This window comes from Cinclus cinclus, chromosome 4 (genome assembly GCF_963662255.1).
Source record: "Cinclus cinclus chromosome 4, bCinCin1.1, whole genome shotgun sequence".
NCBI lineage: Eukaryota > Metazoa > Chordata > Aves > Passeriformes > Cinclidae > Cinclus > Cinclus cinclus.
The window spans coordinates 373,527-394,412 of NC_085049.1; the positions used below are offsets into that span (position 1 = coordinate 373,527).

Below are 20,886 nucleotides of genomic sequence, written 5' to 3' on the forward strand. Positions count from 1 at the left end.
GTTCATCTGAATCTACTCCAGTAATAAATCAGTGATGATGCACCAGTAAGTGCAATAGAAGCACTCACTATTATTGAGTGGGTAGGCTGCATAGTCCTGGTGTGGACAGGTTAAAAATCTTAACTGAGTTTGTAGAATGACGTATGGAAAAGAAATATCAACACATAAATCTCTTTTACCATCAAAAATCAAAGTCTCTGGAAGATGCATAAATACAGAGACTTGATATTTTAGCTCAGAACTGATCCTGTTAATTGGTGCACACAGTATCGAGCTAATTGCTGATGAGACTTAAATGCCAGGGTCCTGCCACAGAGCTCTCTTACACAGAGAGCAGTGTGGAGTCCTCACAAACGAGCAACAGCAGCTCAAACGAGGCAGCTCAAGGATTCAGAGTGCATTGACAGCTTTAGACAAACACAAAAAGCATTTTATACTGATAGAAGGAACACTGGTTTTGGAATTTCTGGCAACAGAAAGGGCTTATTTTGGCTTTGCTTCAGCAATTTTAGAGCAGTTCTATTAAAAGACATGAACAAGAAATCATGTCAACTTCTCAAAACTTAAATGTTTAGTTTGAAAATGATGAAATGGAGTTCCTCAGTTGTTTTTTTCAATATGGTTATGGCTTCTCTTTGTGAAGAACAGCCTGGTGCCCACATTTGCACTGTTTTCTGCATCAGACTTCAGTAGAGGCTTAGTGTCTCTCTTGTGGTCAGAGGCTCATAGTTTAATTACATGGAATCCATAATGGATTGGACTCTAGAGATGGCTTGAATATTCAGGTTTGTTAACACTGGTGACCTAAGGCAGGGCAGTGAAGCAAAAGATCTCTCCCCAAAGTCAGTTTAACTTTGAGGGGTTAAGCTCAGAAGAACAAAGGAAAGACCAGTTTAATCACAATAAAACACTTGACTTCATACCCCTGGCCTTGGCAAGCAGTCACACCCATCTCTCATCACAATGCTTTATGTAAACGTGTTTGTTAGCAAACTGAAACAGACCACAAGCTAAACTGTTTGCCATAAGGTTCTCTGATCAGCTGATGAAGCATATGGATTCTGTCTTCCTAATTCTCTGTTATCTTTCTGACTGCTCCCATCTGACTGTTACAAGTGGCCCCAGATATCGTATTTATCCCACTAAAGAAAAACAACACCAACAACAAAACAACAAACAAAAAAAAAAAAAAAAAAAAAAACAAAAAAAACCAACCAAACAAAAAACAAACAAACAAAAAAACCCCAAAGCATAAATTGCTGATCAATTCTCTCTATACACCCTCCTTCTTCTCCTAATGCATTTGAGGGACTTTTGGCAACAACATTAGGAAACAACCTTCTCTAGAAAGAAGAATTACTTCATTTAAATGATTTGTTCTTTTAATTACTGTCATTCCTAGCCAACACAGAGCAGAAAATGCATATCAATAATGCTCACTGTACAACAGGTTGGCATTTTGCCAGGAATCTGAAGACTGCCCTTAATCGAAGTAAAAATTTATCTGTATCCATTTCCTCATTTAATGCAAGCTACAACTACTGTGGAGAGCAAAGCTGAAGCATTCTGTATGATGCTACAGCAAAATGAAATACCCAATCAAATTAATTATGCACAACACTTTTATCCACTTGCTCTTTTATTTTTCACTACTGACAGGTCAAAGAAACATGTTTGATTTCCTGTCAATAAAATTAAGGTGGAACAAGAAGGCAAAGAACAAGAAGGTGATGAGGTGCCACTTTGTTCTGCCTTTTAGGAAAGATGCCTTCAATTAGGATGGCATTTTTCTGGCATGGTATAAACATGCCTTTAAGTAATAACTAACTATATAATTATCTAATTCTATACAGAGCCATGGTAATATACCTCACACTCGTGTTAATATCTCAGTTTAAATAAGGGAAGGGGAATTAGTGGAAAGAAATGAATTAACATTTAGTTGGCCATTTTTGTAAACAGAGAAGAAAATGCAAATCAAAAACCGCCTCCAAAGACTAATGTTTTGTGTATAAAAGACAACTTGCCTGTGCCAGCTACAGACAAACAGACAGGTTACAAATCGGACTTCACATTCAACTCTGAAAGCTGATTTGTGTGGGTTTGGGTATACTTTGAAACCAGTCAAACAAGATAAAACCATGTTCTGATCCTACATGAAAGTTAGGGTCTGCTTTAAGGGCTTGCTTATGTGGCCAGCTAAATGCAAACCAGCCAAAGGACGCCCCACCAAGTGCACAAAATAAATTATTTTAAATAAAACCTGCCCATGGGCAGACTTCTAACCACACACAGTAACTGTTTCTGCTTGTAAAATGATGTTCATTTAGCTGTGCATAAACAATTTATGAATCCACCTTTACCATAACTCACCAAGCTGAGAGCCCTGCATGGCTCCAGAGCAGCACTGAGCTCTGCTTCCCTCGGGCACAGCAGCACTGGTGATGATGATGATGATGATGATGATGATGATGTTCCCTACCAGGCCATCAGAGGGCAGGTCCTGTGCTGGAGCCCAGCCACAGCCAGGCTCAGGCAGACTGGGAGCTGCCAGGAGACAAACCAGGGGAGCCCAAAATGTCCCTGCTGTCTCTGGGGTCACTGCCTGCACACCGGGTCCCACGGGGCGGGCAGCACAGCAGAGGGTGGAGGGGCAGGAGGCAGGGGCAGGCAGCACAGGTACGAGGACATCCAGCTGCACAAGTGAAAATCAGAGCAGGAAAAGGGGATGGAGCGAGAAAATGACAGCAGACCCAGTCTGAACATCTCCTCCAGGCTAGAGCACAGTCCTCCCAAAAATGAGCACGGCAGCCAGGCACACACCTGGTGCCAGGTGAGTCAGGAGAGGGTGCAGGGTGACAGCCACAGTGCCAAGAGAGCAGAACTTTCCTGCCAGCCACTCTGATCCTGCAGCTTTAGGAACAGAAAAGCCTTTCCCTGGAATCACCAGATGGCACTGCTCCTCCTTCAAATCAGGACTGTGGCTCTGCTGTGTCCATGAAATGCCATCATCGATTTGGGAGGAAAAAGATCTTAATCCATGCTTTTTATATATTAGCCCGGTAATCTCTCACTGTTCACATTCTTCCCAACGATCTTGCAAATCTTGTACAAACAACAAAGAAATTACTGCATCTGGGGGAGGTGGAGGGAGCCTCATAACATTTTGAACTGACTCTCATACTCAAATACCCCACAGCAGAAGGAATTACATTGCAGGAGTTTCTCCAGGAACACAAAACTCCCCAGAATTACATGCAGAGCTTGACAACTGTATTAAGAATGCAGAATTCCTTTCAGAGAAGTCCTACACCTAAGGTTAACATACAGATGCCTCTCTCTTCTCCCCATGTTCTACTTTTATCTGCTACCAAAACTGTTGAAGATGTTAAACTCTACCTGAAATTTTGCAGTGTCTTAGTATGAAAGTATTTTCTAAATTTGGTTGAAGTTTATTCCACTTTGTTGCCCAAAAAAGAGCTGTTAAAAGTATCTACATACAAATAAGGAAGACAGAAAATGAAAGCGCATTAAAATGCTAATAAAGAAACATCAACACACATACACACAAAAAGCAATGTTTCCACATGCACGTTAGTGAAAAAATGCTTTCTTTCAGTCATTGATGTGAATTGCAAAAAGATGCAAACTATTTACATTTGTATGCCTTCAGTTGGGTACAAGCTGATGTCAAGCTGTGGAATGCAGCTAATTTGGGATGGAAGGGGTACAATCCTATTGAAATCTCAAAAACCTCTGAAGAGAAAAGGTGTTATTTCTTTTTTGCTTGTTTGCCCTGTGTCTAATTCACTACAGGACTCATCTGCACTCAAGACCTTACAAACTGAAAAACTGAGGGGCAAATTAATCTTGCAGAGTGACTCCTCTAACTTCACCAGGAGTCACAGCAGAACTAAAGTCTGCCTGCTGTGCTCACAAGCTGAATTCCCTCACAAACCAGATTTTTGTTTCCCTCTAAGCAGCTCTCCCCCTTTTAGTTCCCTAGTAGCTGACAGGCTGTTTCCTGCTCCATGATCTGTGCAGCACGACGTGAACGCCGATCGCTACTCCCCGGTGAAATTAAATTAGGTATTGGAGCACAGCATGAACAATTACTTTTCCTGAGATGCCAGCCCTAAAGAAACTCTACATTTTCTTTCCCCAGTTGAAGAATGGGGTTATGAAAGCAGGGTCAAGTTGTTACTACTCTTTGTACTCTGCAACATCACCCAGTCTGCTCTGAGCCAGTTTAAAATTATTTCTCCACTTCCTAGTCAAGAATATAATGGCACCAAATTTGAAGAGTCCAATAATTCACTATATTTATTTGTGTGTTCTTCTGTAACCACTTAACACCATGTGAATTGCAGCAATGCTTAATGTACACAGAATACCATGATAAATCACCAGAACTTAGTGCATGTCATACAGCTGGGAAATGGGTAAGACAAGGGCAATATTAACACATGGCTTATCAAGCAGGAAAGGAGAGTTTGTGATGCTGCATTTCAAAGTGCCTTTCAATAGCACTTTGTTAAGGAATAAAATATTCACACTTGGAAATCATAGGGCTATGTTGCCCCATATTTTCTTCTTCAGACATATGGCCCTTGGGAACTTACACACATCTTTGTCACTGCAGTGTGCTCTGAGCAAGGAGGTACCACAGGGGCACATCTGAAGCTGAGCTGGTAGAAAATAAAAGAGTAATGTATTAAAACCTAGTCTGTGAGCTCAGATTATTGCTCATTCTGGAGCCTGTGGTAATCTCAGACAGCTTTAGGTTTTAAATGAGTTTTGGTTTCAAATTGTGATGTAGAGGTGAAAACCTGACTACTGAGCCTCCTTTCTGCATTACCACAGAGTCCATGTGCTCCAGCAAAGCTAGTGTGGCTTTACTTCAAGGAAAAATAAAAGGTGCTCCCACCTTTCATCCTCAGACAGAAATACATTTCTGCTCCCTTTAATGTGAGAAACTGCTCCAAAGATCAATTCATCTGCAAGAAGCAGAAGTCTTCACGCTACCCAAAATTAAGTGTGACTTTCCCTTCTCCAACATTCACATGTTCCCCTGTGAGCCTTGAAGGTTCCTTCAGGTTCACTTCTCCAAGGTCCACTGAAAATCGCATCATAAGCTCCCTCTCTCCTGGGTGAGCTGCCAGACAAGGGCTAGTATTTGAGTTCCTCGGTCAGTAAGAGATTGCTCTTCAAACACTGTTCAAACACTGCCATGTCCCCTGCCCAGCTGCTGTGGAGATGGTTCAGGCACTACAGAGTAAATTGGTTTAATCTTGTGCATCTGGTACTGAGCTCCCAGTCATCTGTTCAGGGTATAAAGGGACTCTGTTCCATTACAATGCATTGATCACATCACAGCCCAGCTCTAGTGATAGAGCCTGAAACCTTCAAAACCTAAACCCTGACAGCTCCTCTTCTCTGCTGGTATTTATCACAGCATTGGACTTGCATGACTTGAGTCACCTGGGCCTGAGAGACTCTAAGTAACCCTCTTAGAGCTAAACTGTAAGTCTGTTTATTACCCTAAATTCACAAAAGTATTCCTCTGTTGTTTAAAAAGAAACCCACAAAATCTCTGCAAAGCACAACCGTCTAGAGACTTTCAATATTTCCACATTAGCCAAATGAACATGAAGTGAACCCTTCATCTTTGCATCCCCTAAAGGATTCACAAGGCAACAATATCCTACAACAAGTCCTCTGGGTCCCTGGAAGGTGCAGAGCACTCTTTGCTTCAGACCACTTCTGGGAATGCAAATAAACGGGATCCATGTGACACTGGTAAAATAAAAGGCTCCTGTCTCTTTGCAAAGCACTGAAATGCCATCTGGCAATTTTGTTGACGTCAGCAGGCATGGAAAAACAACCACCACCTCCCCCAAAAAAGCAAAAGCCTTGGGCGGGAGGGGGAGGAACGCAGAGTTCCGTGGTGTTATCTGTGTGTGTGTGTGTGTGTGTGTGGGTGTCTCTGTGTGTGTGTGTGCTTCAGGCTGGTGCTACTGCAAACCTGCAGCAGCCCAGAGCGTGGAATTCTGCACCAGCACTGAGGCAAATCTCCCCTTGCCTCTGCTCTGCCCTGCTGAGCACCTGACACCTGGGCAGAGACTGCCAGAGCATCAAACAAGAAGCACTCCATCCATCCATCCATGCATCCATCCATCCATGCATCCATCCATCCATCCATCCATCCATCATCATAATCCATCATCCATCCGTTCATCATTCATCCATCCATCCATCCATCATCATCATCACCCATCATCCATCCGTTCATCATCCATCCATCCATCCATCATCATAATCCATCATCCATCCATCCATCCTTCCATCCATCCTTCCATCCATCCTTCCATCCATCCATCATCATAATCCATCATCCATCCATCCATCCATCCATCCATCCATCCATCCATCCATCCATCCATCCATCCATCCATCCATCCATCTATCAATCATCCGTTCATCATCCATCATCCATCCATCCATCCATCCATCATCCATCCATCATCCATCCATCCATCTCTCTTACTCTGCCTTGCCACTGGCAGGTTGGTGGAAGTTTGTACATGAGGAACAAATCTCTTAGCGTGGACTACAGGGAAATGCATGGAAAACATGCTTTCACAACACTTCTTGCACACTGCACTGGAACACAGTGAAAAAAATTCTGTGCTACTTTAAGTAAAACCTCACACCATTTCATGATGACAAGAGAGAAACGACCAAAGATGATGTACAAAATACGTCTAAACCCTGTGGGGATAATATTATAAGCTGCAGGTGCTAATTTTAAATTATATTTAATAAAAGGTGTAATATTTCTCCTAAGTATTACGTGCCATTCGGCGCAGAAAAATTTGCTGCATTTTCATGAGAAGTGGAAATACTTTAAGTCAATAATGTAAGTTACCTTGTATGTGATGAGCTAAAATAATACTATGAACATGCATGTGAAAGAAGAGGCATCTTTTTGTATTTAAGTACATTTTCCTGTCATCAAATATCTCTTCAGTTATTTCTGACCTCAGTTAACAATTCACATCAAAATGCAGGAAATGGCAGCAGAGCAGTGCTTTAACACAAACTTTAAAAGGATGGATGTGTCCTCCACGAGGCACATTTAAACCCTGAAAAAATGAGCTCATGAGTTGCTTTTGACAAGGGATTAGAAATTTTACAGAAGCTTTGTTACAGAAATGCAATCCCCTCGACAGTATTTCTCAAAAAGATTAGAAGCACACAGGATCGGTGAGGATGAGGAGGGAAGGACGGAGGCAGGAGGCTGACCTGTCATCTAGGGCCACATGCTCTCAGCTGTCTCACCGAAGTGTTGTAACAAAGCACATCCTTAAGGCTCTACTGGACCAAGGATTCCCTGACTGAACATTCAAACCTGCCTGAAGTAATAGTCCTTTTTCTTTGCCCTGCTCATTTCCCCCCCTTCTCTCCCTCCTTTAACACATCTCCTCTTGCTGAATGAAACCGAGGCATTTTTCTTACAAAACTGCCCTTTGAATTCCTAATCTCTGCCTCAGTGCAATTTTTTAACAGCGAGTCAAAGCAGCACTGTGTAAATAACTGCAAGGAGACAGCTCTGCCTGGAAACTGGAAAGTTTTCCTTACTCACATCTTAAGCTTGAAAGCTTATGCTCAATTCAATTAAGAAAATTTATGGGTAATTCCACAGTTTCTTCCCAATTCCTTATGTTCTCAGGCAGCCAACCCAGAAATGAACAAAATCCCTGACAACTGACTACTTTCAGCTAGCACACGGGCAATTATGTGGAAAGTGTGTATTTAATTGAGTTAGTCGTAAATCCTGACTTCAGAATGAATCAGAGGATGGAGAAGAAATACAGCTATTCCCTGCTGCCATTTCAGGTTTAATCACTTCTGCTTAAGGTTTATTTATTGACTTCATAAAATGCATAAGCAACAAAACCATCCTTCCATAATTTTATAGGTATTAAGCCTCCACTTGAAAATGTAGGTGAATAAACTTAAAGCTACACACATGACAGACGAGAGAGATTTTCTGAATTCTCCTCCTATCTCTCAGGTCTGCATCACAACATGTCTGTTTTAAATATTAATAATTTTCAGAGTTCACAACTAAATCCCACCCAGCGATTCTTCTTACAGCACTCTCCAGTAAAGCTTATGTTCAGCAATAAATAACAAATGTTCATGCCTTCTGTCACTGTCCCAGGATATTTCAAGGAACCCATGACAAATACAACCCCTACACCTAAGTGGTCATCCTGAGGACTGTGTTATCTTCAAAACCAGCAAGATGCCTCTCCATCCATTCCAATCACCCACTCAAAAGAAAGTTGTCCTCCCTATGTCTGTATGACAAGGGTGTGTTTTCCTTCCTGAATCTGCTGCAGACCCCAGACCTCCTCAGCTAAGAAAAGACATGGCTGTAGTGACATTCCCAGGAAAGTCTTACCAGCTCCACTCTAATGAATTTTCAGCTTTTTGTTCAGGTTATGTCCAGACAGATAACCAAAAATTCAGGATTATGAAATATATCTAATTTTCAAGGTTTGTGGGGATTATTCAGACACTGACATCCACTATGCATACATTAAATGTGACTTTTTCAGAGGGAGCCCCTCACTTTGGCAACCACACACAGTGTGGGAGGAAGGCAGTGCCACTTGCAGATTCTCCTGTACAAATATTTGTTTGTTCTCACACGGGGAGCATTTCCTAATGCTATTTCCTGTTTTCCAGTTGCTTCGCTCTGCTCTCCAAGCAACTCCTCTCTCTCTCTCTCTCTCTAACGAGTGCTGCCTCTTCCCCTGCCTGGCACATCTGAGAATTTCTTTTCCAATTCATCTACTGTATCAACCTCTTGTGGACTTCCCTCCTGAAGTCAATATTCAGGGCTCAGGGAAGTCTTTGCTCCTTCACTGTCCTCTTCTCTCTTGGAGATCTTTCCATATTTCAGTTTGGAGACTAGAGCTGAGCAAGCTAAACCAGCACAGCAGGCTGGCAGGTGACTGGCTGCACTGGAGGACTTCTCTAAACTGAACTCAACTGAAGTTAAGCTAAACCGAAAGGCTTTTAAAAATATTTCAGGCTCCTGAATTCAATATTGAGTTGTTAAACAAAAAAAATGAATATAAAGCCAAAGACATGTATATGTTCAGGCCACTTGGATGATTCCTCTCTCCCTGTTTGTGTGGCAGCCCCTTGCTGAGGGCTCTGTTTCCCAACTCACAGCTGATAGTGCAGTAAATACCTCTGGCAGTGGAAAGAATGTGGGCAGCCACTGCAGAGCAACCAGGGAAGGCAGAAAATGGAAATCCCAGCCCCATGCTCTGAGGGCTAAAGCTCTCACAAGGTGCCCTTTCATCCACTTGTGGACTGAGAGCAGTGTGCTTATCCAGTGTGGGAAAGGGTCCTGTGGAGCCCTCCTCCAAAGGCTGAGCATCCTCATCTCAGGGCAGTTCTGCAGATTTTACAACAATGGCATAAAACAGAAGCTGAACCAGAAGTTTACAGTGCAGGTGCTATACTCACATTTTCATAGGCCATTAAGAAACAATCTATTTAAATATTTCCACTAGGCTAAAAGTGCAAAGGTGTTAATATCCTGGGAAGAACAGAAATTACACCAGACAAAATCTCTGTGCTAGGATCGGCAGTGGTAAGAAATTACAGGTCATCTGATCACATGACAGATGTAACAGCCTTGCAAAGTTGTGGATCACCAAGACAACATGATATTACCCTCTCAAAAAAGAGAAAAATATTAGAAACATAGGTTCCCATCAAGCAAGTTAAGCAGGCGTTTACTTCATTACTACTACTTCATAATGGTATTACAGAATTTGTTTCTCATACTAGGGTCCTTTACCACCTTTACAGTAGCCTTCAGAACCAAAGCAGAAGTGTGTACAATTATAATTATTACAAGAGAATGTACTTTAGCCATATTTTCACTCTCACCATGACAAGACAGAAAGGATTTCAAGGGAAATGGGGAACCACAAGAAGCCACATGCAGACTACAAACTGCAACTGTGCTTGCAGTCAGGCATCACAGCAAATGGGGCCATTGCAAGTGAGAGCTGTCAGTGCATGCAATGTCAGCTGATGTAGAAACACGCTGCACTTGCAGCTGAGCTTTGCCTTTTACTGCTTTTACTTTCTGATTTCATCAGGAGAAAATTATTTCTGACAAAGGGTAGCTAATTCACATCTGTGAACCTGCCTTTTTGCTAACCCCTGAGCTCTCTTCTGTACCCTCCAATCTAGCACATATATCACTGTGTAAAGTTTTAAATTTAATTTACCATTATGTTGAAGTCTTTAGCGTGGACCAATATGACAGATTTCACCCACACTTATTAAAAATAAAGCAGAATGGAGCAAGCCATAAATAAAATAAAAGTGCTGGCACAGCCTGGAATGCAATGAATACATCTGCACTTACAGCAGTGGCCAAACCGTAGCGCTTTATCATAGGAAAGTAGCTTGAAATAACTTTCCAGTGTATTTGATATATGATACTGCTCTTTTAAAACCAAGACCAGAGCAAGTTTGTGAACTTCAAAGTGAAGTTGTTTCCGGTGGGAGGTTTATTTTGTTATGAGCTTGACATACTGTATCTGTGACACTGAGCAGAGTTGCAAGGTCAGGGCTCAGACAGTTCACCCACAGTCTAGAGACATGCACCCACATGAGCCTGACAGCAAAAAATGTCATGGCTGGGAGGGGGAGGGTCTTCCAAAGTTTCATTTCCCAAGCAGTTTATCTCACAGAGATTGCACACAACACCCCTCTACTCAAATCTCCACACAGAATGTGGCCTGAAGTGTTTGAATTTCTTTCTGTCTGGTGTACAATAAATCCAATTCATGTAAGGCAGTTTTGGCACTAAGCGATGTATTTGCACATTTCTGTTGGCTTAAGTCACACTTTCTGTTAGGAAAGCTGCTCAGAAAGGTTTATTTCCTCCACTCTTATAAACTGCTGGCATAAACAACCATTCAAAAATTTAACCTCAGTTACTTGGCATTCTAATAGTTTACACTGAAACACACAAACTTGGGTTTCTTGTTAAAATCTGTCTTTGAATTTAAGTGCATTAACTTTCAAAATATTTAAATTCAATGTAAGAGAATAAGAAGGGGGTGGAAGACATCTGACAGCAGCACCGCTCACTTCCACTGCTGTCTGACTGCAGAGTGACACAGGAGAACCCACACAGATGAATCCTGAACTAGCAGAAAGAAGAGACAGGGAGAGAGATTTATCTTTTTTTTTTTTTTTTAATTTTGCTCTTCCATTTCTACACAGGCTCCTCTGCAAAACCCTCACAGCATTATCTCCTTCTCAGTCTTGGTTTCTTTCTAATTCAGTGGGGGGGGGGGGTCGGTGTTGGTTGGTTGGGGCTTTTTTAATTTTTTGTTTCTTGGAGGGTGGCAGGGAGGTCAGCAAATAGCTTAAACGTTCTAATAACCAAGCTACACAGTAGCTTCAAAAAGAAGTGCAGTCAGATGGGACGAATGGTTTGGTATGGAACAGCAGAGTGTTAAACAGATTCACCTGAGTCATGCCTGCTGGGCACCACAGCATCCACAGTCTGGAAATGGAGGGAAGAATAAAACATGCATTCACTCACTGACTCATACACATCCCAGCACAAAAACTTTTTGGCACTTCTCCCCCTCTGAAATAATGCAGGGAAAAAATAATCCAAGCAAATATCCCAGAGAAAATTATTTTGTGCTTCACAAATTCTGTTACAGAAGGGGGATTTATATGCAAGTGAAGTGTATGTGCACGCAGCTGGAACAGAGCTTTTTGAGAAAAGTACTGAAGCAATGACTAAGACTTTTGTGTCTCCATTTACCTAAAACTTGATTAGCACATTGACATGCAAAACAAAGAGCTTTCCAAAAAAGGGTTACAACACATCTACCAGGGGAAAAGGAGCAGTGCCAAAACAACATCACACCATTCCTACTTTGCTAAAAACTCAGTAACACTGGTCAGTTAGCAGACCTTGGAATGGTTTTCCTGACATCCTTGCTACACCATCTGTCGTCCAAGACTGCTCAGTCAAAGGCAGCTTTCTTTCTGCTGCCACAGCTCCACCTGTGATGAACACCCTGCAGCTGCCACGGAGGCAGTGCTGGAGCAGGTCATGGGCAGGGGGAAATTGGGCCACCCGTTCAGGAGACCCGCTGTATATATGCAGGAGAAAGCAGAAGGAGAAGGCAGAGTTGGGCCAGGAGCACTTTTGAAGGAAGCATCACTGCTGTGACCTGAGCTGCAGGTTTAGGTGGTGCTGACAGCCCAGGAGAGCATAGAATTAACCTGGGAATTTACCTGCCCCGTGCACTTCTCTGCACAGGGTGTTAGGGGACGTGCAGTTTCCACATCACTGTGTTGGGATGGGGCTTTTGTTTGCTTTTGAGACAAAGTTGGGTCTATCTTCTATGAACTATATCCACTATGCCCCATGTATTCCTCACACGTGTGTGTTGCTAATCCTTTTCCAAGTGAGGGGGGAAAAATGAAAACACGAAAGGCAGGTAAATAGCTGAGCAGATACAGATCATCAAGTCCACTGACACTTGACATAAAACAGATCTGAGTGGCTTAACAGTGATGCTTATGGGGTGATGTAGTGAAGTACAGAGACACCAAAGCTAACCAGGGAAGATCTCTTCGTTGCTGGAAGCAGACGAGCCAGATAAGCTGAGAAATTGGATGTTACTGAGGATATCTGTCTGATTCAGTATAGGCTGAACTGTTCCCAATAGCAAAGGTAATTCTCTTTGTCTGCACAAGTGTCCGTCAAAATCAGTACTGCCCAAAACAGGCTGAGTTTGATGAGGCAGGAAGGAAACAACAAGAATCATTACAAGAACCACACCTGCCACATTACAAGAACCCTTTCATCTTAAAATTAACAGTGTGCCAGCTCAATTCAAAAGCATTTGTTTTGCACCCTCTGCTTACATTCTTTAGTTGCATTCACTGTAAAACTTCTTAAAACTCCATAAAGCCACACCCCAAAATTCAGTCTGTGACTAATAACTGTCATTTTTAGGCTAAGCAAATCAGAAGTGGAAGAGGTTAAAACTGAGGCAAAGGAATAGATCCTTCTATACTGCACCTCTTCCATTCAGGAAACCTTTCCAATGCCCTCTGCTACCTCCTCCCAAAACCAGCACATCCCACAACAACAGTGTATGTCTATGAATTCAGAACCTCTGTCAGTTCACAACTTCTCTTTGAAAGCAGTTTAAAAATATTCAGCACCTATTTCTAATAAAATAATTTAAATAAGAAGACTTAGACTGCATCCAATACTGGGCTCCTATGGAGTCCAGCAGCATTTAAGCACCACAAAAGATGTTATCTGCTTCGAAATCTCCGTTGCCTCTTTGCTGTGGTCACATGTTCCTTTTGTTCTTTTTAATGTAATGTAATTTTACTAATTTTATCGAAAACAGAGGGAGGGTGATCTAATTTCAGTGGGAATGTCAAAGGAAATTTGTACCTACTGTAGCAGCAAGTAATGATGTGTCTGCATCAAAGAAAATAAATTTATTCTTTCATTTATCCTCCTGCTGGGAAGTGCAAAACTTCTTCCCAAAGATCCTATGATCCTGTTCTTTAATTCATGTATTTTACATGAATGCTACCATGTATGTTTTTATTTTAGATTCAATCAAGGAAGTAATTAAGACAGTAATTACAAATATGTGCTAATCCACAATTAATGAGTACCCTTGGAAGGACTGTATGCTCCCACATATGTCAAACTACAACACAGCAGCTAAAAAATTACCCAAATGGGCTCACACATCAACTAAGTACTCCTGGCTGGAAATAAATAAGAGTAACAAATACAAAATATCTGGCATATCACCTTCCCTGTTTATGCCCTGGCAGTATTTTAGCAGAATAAATTTAACCATGTGGTACCCCTCTTCCTGCCACCCCCCAGGTACCTTCTGAAACTGTTGGAACTTCTTGGACACTCTCAGCCAGGGCTGACAGAAAAACAAAAGCCAAAGATGTTTTGACTCTGGAAAAACCCCTTTCCATGACCATCAGTTTTCACGAGGGTGATGCTCGCGATGACCTCAGAAGCAGAGAGGGAACGACCCCAACATGAGGTCAGCGTTACCTCCTCTGCTGTCCAGCTCTCAGTGCATTTCCAGCAGTGACAGGTATTAGGGACTTGGGGTGTATATGGGAGGTGAAACAAATTACTGACTAATTAGGTTTAATTAGATTTTTGCCTGTAGGACAAGCCGTTTAAGTTAAGCTGTAATTGCAAGTCACTGAAACCTAAATGATGGCATTTACACTAGGAGCACTGCCTAGCTGATCTCCTTCAGCAGCACTCTGTGCTCCAAATAGGAACAGTTGTTCTTTCCTAGGATTTCTACATCCTTCCTTTCCTTTTAAAAGATAATAAAATTAGTCAGTCAACAGAAAATTAATAACTTAAAAATTCCAAGAAATCATTACTCCTCTGCAAACTCCTCAAACTTGGAAAGAAGTTCTGCAGATTGCTGCAGAGCCAGGAGAGCTGCAGCTGTAGACCTGTATGCTCTTCTCCACAAGACTGATTATCAGAAATAGAGCAAAAAAATAAGAACCGGTTTCAAAATCTAACAGTTCAGGCATGTTTCACGGTCAGGAAGTAATTTCCAGAGCTGAAAATACTGGCTCTGCTATTTCCAAGGCCAGTCCTGGAACAAAAGAGTCCAGCACATGCACCAAACCTCCAGTTTGTTCTCCAGAGCACATTTTCCTGATACATCAGATCCAAATAGCAACAGATAAAATTTTTCTGACAGACATGACACATTTCCTCATGTTTTAATTTTTTGTTGCATTGCATAAGATAGCTTTTTAAATGCAGCAGACACCCACCTTCCTCCCACCTCCCCATACAGTCTGTCCATATACCTATGAAAAATATATTATTTAAACATTACTCAGAAAAAATGCAACTCTGAACAAACTCCATCTTGAGAGAAGAGCAGGAAAAAAAAAAAAGCTGCATCCAGCTTTTGTCCCACAGTATGTGATAACCTTTGCATCTGAGAAAGGATGTGAGATCCATCCCTTTCCTAGATCCTTAAAGATGTGTTATGGGCTGTCACAGTGTTAAGTCATTCCACATCACAAGCCTCAAATGCTGTCAGTCTCTTGCTGAGCCTCTGCCAGAAATGCCTTGGAGAATGTCTGCCAAAAGGAGGACTTGGTGTCCAACATCACCAGCTCCAAAACAGCAAACTCACTTTGATGGGAAACACGTCCTGATGCAGGTCCAGAGTTTGTTTTGGGTTAAAAGGCATTACAGTTATTGGACTTCAGTCATCATTTCTGCCATTCAGCTCAAAGTGTTCCTTGCCCTCCCTTTAAACATGAGATTTTGAAAAGAAAGCACATCTCAGCAAAGCGTTGGGGTAAGCTCCTGACTACAACCATGACCTGGAAGTTGTAATAAGAAAAAAAAAAGCAATAAAAGCAAATTATTGATTGCATTAAAGCAGTAGATTCCTCTTTAACTGCTCCAACACATCAGGTAATTCAGGAAAGAGAGATGGATGACTGGCAATTTACTCTCCTGAGACTATTTGCCTGGAGGAGGCTTCTGTTTTCTGTCCACATTTGCGCAAGACAGAATATTCCTCCTGTCTTTCTTCAACTACTTTTCTAAATAGCTGAATTTAATACAACTTCAGGAGGGAAAAAGGTCAAGAAAACTCAGTTCTTATTCTCTAAAACTGGAGTTCTTCCTCCTCCCTTTTTCTACTAAATTAAATCATAAAGCACAATACCTTTGTCTTTTGCAGTTTTGCCATCTTTATACTCCATTTTATTTGCTAGTTAGAATCTATATACGAACATACCATCATTATATGTATTCTATATAGAACATATATAGAGAGCATTTTAAGCCTAACTTAAGAATTCTTGCTCTGCAATTTTCCAAGAACGCTATCGTTTTCCACCATACACAATGCAAATTGTTCACTAAATATATTTTGCTCATCTTCTGCCTTGCTCTTTGCTCATCAAACACACCACACAGGGCAGGTTAGCCTGCCAGTTCAGACTGCACATTTCTATTATCAGACCCTCCAGAATGTCACCTCTGTGCAGCTGAATGACATGCACCTCTATCACTACAGCTGTCCAGAGAGCAGAGACAGACTCGGTGTCAGAGGGCCCTGCTCCTCTTCCCCACTGCCATCCCACAGGCTGCTTTTCCACACTGTGGTGTTTGTGTTACCTGCATCAGATTTTAGTCTGACTGCTACTGCCACTGAGGAAATTAGTGACTAAAATTCTGGGGAATCCACCAGGAGGATATGTCAGCGTGCAGGGATCAGTTTTTGGGTTTCTCCAGGACCAGGTCGGTCTTAGGAAAAGGACAAAATTCATAGAGAAGGTAAAGGTTACAGTCCTGGAGATCACAACAAGAACCAGCCTGAATTCAGATTCTCCATCTCAGATGGTCGGGATTGTTGTTGGAGAAGTCATCCCAGGTTGGAGTGACTAATCACCGAATTGGAGTGACTAATCACTGAACACTGAAGTGTTCACTAATCAGTGAATGACCAAATAGCAGGCATTGATGCAGGAGCAGCAGGAGTGAAGGTTCATGCAGTTTGGAGGTGTCACCAAGGCTAAGCTGGCCATGCCTTTTGTCAAAATTGCTTCCGTAAAGAAGAAAGGATGTGTTACTGTCACAGGAGAAGGGAACAGAAGGCCCCACATGCAGAGCAGACCCACTTCTTAGAGAAGTCTGCTGCCTCCCTGGAGTCCAGGTTAGAGGTGAGAAGCAGAAGCTTCCTGCCCTGGTACAGCCTTCTGAGCCTTCTCTGCAGGATTCCAGGCAGGCAGGGATGAAGCCGGAGCAAGAAGGCTGAGAGCAATCCACAGGGAGCTCAGGAGCCTGGCACAACTCCTTGGTTAAGGGCTGAGGAGCACAAGCAGTGTTCTGTATCATTCCAGCTGCAGGGAATGAAGAGGGAAGGAACAGCAAGAGCCAGCAGATCAACACTGACAGATAATAACAGATAATCAATAAATGGCCCTGAGCCTGTGGCACTGGCAGGATTTGGGGGTTTTGATCATGGGTTCATTTACGCAGCAGCAGATCTGCTGGTGAGAGACAGGGAATGTCTCCGAGGGGAAAAAGGATCTTTGCAAAGAGTTAGCAGAGGTCACTGAAGGAGCTGTGAACTAGATTTGAAGGGGGAAGGAGATAGAACCAAGCTCCCTAGAGCTAGGACTGAGGACAGCACACCAAAGTCGGAGGGATGGTGTGCTGGTGAGCTCCTTCCATCTGCAAGCACAGAGGGAGGGTGGAGATCCATGCAGCAGCAGAGACCCACCAAGCTCTGAGTGTGCTTTAGGGTTATTAGTTATTAGGGCTGTTGAGCGTGAAATCACAGGAGTGCCTGGGAACAGGCACACAGGGACTGAGGCTGCTGCCCTGCCAGAGATGGAGAACAACAGCCCAAGCGCTCCTGCATCCCTGCCCAGGGCAGGGGATGGCAGAGAGCAAGCAGCAGGAGCTGCAGCAGGAAAATTCCCTGGGAGGGCCAGGCAAAGAGGGAGAGGCGGCAGGGCAGCCCTGGATGTGGCAATTTTACAGGGGGAGTTTTGGAATGTGCAGTACCAGGTTAACAGCTGGGTTTGATAAATGTAGAGGTCATTTCCAACTTAATACATTTGTGTGTTCTACAAATCTAGATGACTTCTATTTTACAAGATGATTAAAAATAAGCTTTAAACTTGAATTATTGTCTTTCCTTAACAGATTCCTAGGCAGACTCTAATTTATATTCAATTTGTGCAGAAAGTTGAATTCTACAAAAGTTCAATGCAGGAACAGATGAAGGAAGAAAATAAGCTATGGGCAGGCTAGAAAAAACAACCCCTATCTAATGTGGTAGACTGAGGGAGGGGATATGATTACTCTTTGAAATACCCTAGAACAGGCTTGTTTATTCTACAGGATAATGTTGGACTGATAGCAAGGGGATGGAAATAAATATAAGCAGGAAATTACAAGACTGTTCCTTACCACTAGAGGAGGGCTGAAGGGAAGGGAGAGGAGGGGAAGTGAAGTAACAGCTAGATAAAGCTTGGATTAAATTTATGAAGGGATTACATAGTGCTCTCTTGCTAGCAGAAGGCAGCCTCGGAAGTATCCTTGCTCATAAACTCAAATACTGCATTTTTCTGTAACCTGAGTAAAAAACAGTAATAAAGAAGTTATGAGGTCAACTTTGGTTTTGTAAATTATCAATATTTTTAAGTAAGACAACAGGCTTTGTAGTATAATAAAGGCTGTAGGGTTTGACTTACAAAATGTAATGGCAACATAACTGAAAAAAATTCTCCAAACAGAAAAAAATCCCACCACAAATACCGAAGCTCATCAACAACAAAATTAATTATAAATAAGTTTCATCTTAAGAAAAAAGAGAGTCATCTTTTGTTTTATTTTCCTGGTTTAGAGAGAATTGCTAAGTTATGGTACTGTCCAGTGGCACACTGAAAGGGCTTAATTTAGATACAGAATAAAAAATTGAAAGGTGTACACAGGCTCTGATGAGAGCATATCAAATTGTCAAAAGTACTAACAGATGGACATGAATAATGAAAAACTAAAGTTTTTTTTCCTGAACTGAAAAAGGCATTTTCTTAAAAAAATTAAAGCAGTGGATGTTGCAGGAATTAAGGTTTAATACTGAGAACCTGGACCACATTTTGTGGATGGGAAAAGTTTCATATCAGAAATGCTGTGAAAGAAAAAAAATGTTGGCAAGGCTAAGGCAACTTTGCTTGGATTTGAGGGCCTACATACAGCCAGATGATACAAAGGAGGCCTGAAAGGAATCTAGAAGGGAATTCAGAGGAAGCACAGGTCCAAGGACTCTGTACTAGGCTTCTGACTATTGTAAATAAAGGCATGCTTCAACTTTTCCTAAGGCAGAAAGAGGGGACCCAGGCCCTAATACAGAAGGAATGTCATCAAATGTGGAGATGAAGATCAGTTACTAAATGCTGATGATACGCACTCTGGCCAGCTGAAAACATGTCTGGAATGCCAGTCTGGATAGAGAACCTTGCAATGTCCATAAAGGACTAAGCAGCATTACAATTGAAATGAAGTAAGCAGTCAAGCTGGGGACCCCAAAGTATTATCTGGAAAAATAACAGTCATAGGACTGAGCTGAAAAAAATTGCATCTAAACCAGACCCACGATCAACAGACATAGAAAATTTTACAGCAGTAGGAGAAACAGGCTGGGCTAAGGTAAATTTATATTTCATGGCAATGGCCAAAAAAGCCCTTGTTACTCCAACATGGCAGGGAATATGAATGGGACAGGTCCTAAGTAGTTGGCTTCATAGTAGGAGGGGTGATCAGACAAGTGAGAGAAACACAGGGAACATTCCTCCAGAGAAGATGAAATGAGATGGTGGGAAAGAATCCCATCAATTAAAATAGTACTGCCTAATTATTTCCCTGGTAAAGGCAGTTGATACCAAGAGACACCAATGTCTAATTAAAAAGAAATAGGAGGTGCACTTTGAAATACCACCAGAAGAAAAGGCTGACCCAGAAATGGCTGTGTGCCTTTGTGTGACTGCCACCTCAAGTGGTTCCTTCTGGAGCACACAGAAGACATGCTGACCAAGAAAGGCTCATCTACCTGCCCTTCCGCAAGGACTCTGAAAAGCCTGACGTGAAGAAACAAGCAGAGTGCAGAGTCCACATCAATAAGCACCTCCCAAGCACTGAAAAACTGAGGCAGAATTTTCAGTGAAAGACACTCCACCATCACAAACTGGACTGGGATCCCCAGCTCATTTCTCTTGGGTCAGTTGCTGCTGACATTGTCTTGACACTTAAGTAGAGCACTTCCCTTTGGCAACAACAGAACTATGTGCGCCATATTAAAATATCTTGGAGTTGTTTCTTTCTGCTCCTATGGTGAACACTTGCTAAAAATTCCTGGACTTCAGAACTCCAGCAATACTTCCAAAACAAAATATTTGTATATTTTTTCAAATGCCTGTAGCAGCAAAAATAGCACCTTGAGCATCTCAGGAATCCAGTGCCCAGTTGCTTAACTTTTCCACTTTCTTCTTCCCAACTTTAAGACTCAGTGGTGGAGGAGTGAGGTGGAATGGAGAAGGAGCATCAGAATCTTGAAAGAAAGGTGCTGTCTATGCAGCCCCAAAGGCATACCAAGAGATGAAGGGATTTACTCTGTGACTGGTACAGGATAAATCAGTGTGCCTTACACCTCCACACCACCCAGAGCACTTCCATTTCAGTTTCTGCTTTTCCTCCTCTTCCACGCTCTACTTGATTTTTAGGGAAAAAATGTGCACTACACAGCAGGAGCCTGAAGGTGCTGGGGAGCTCATCCCAAGTGAGCTGTTGATGCCTGCCCGTCTGTCCAGCTGCACAGTGTCCTTTGGTGAGGGACACAGCGTGCCTTGTGCTGCTCCCCCACCAGCACCAAGCACCTCCCATCATCCCTGACCACTCTGAGCAGCAGCTCAAAACCAAATCTGGTGTCTGTCCGTCTGTCTGTAGGACAGGAGGTGGCAGCTGCACACAGGGACCACGTGTACAATTGTGATTTTAACAGCTTCTATCTGGATGGAAACATCTACAGGGTGATTTTGTCCAGGCGCTGTTTCTGTGATGAAAATGCAACCACATCATAATCCCAGCAAAATCACCATTCTGAGACAGAACTGTCTCAAAGGCAATGTTGGTCCTTGAAGATTCTAATCACTGACTTCAGCTGATCATCACTTGCACATCCCACAGAGTTGTAA

The 20,886-nt window shown here is 42.4% G+C and overlaps 1 protein-coding gene across 2 annotated transcripts in view; it reads right to left on the bottom strand.

Annotated features, from left to right (window-relative positions):
• Positions 1-20,886, bottom strand: part of PDE3A (phosphodiesterase 3A) — a 214,668-nt gene that overhangs the window by 40,802 nt on the left and 152,980 nt on the right. The window lies entirely within an intron of this gene.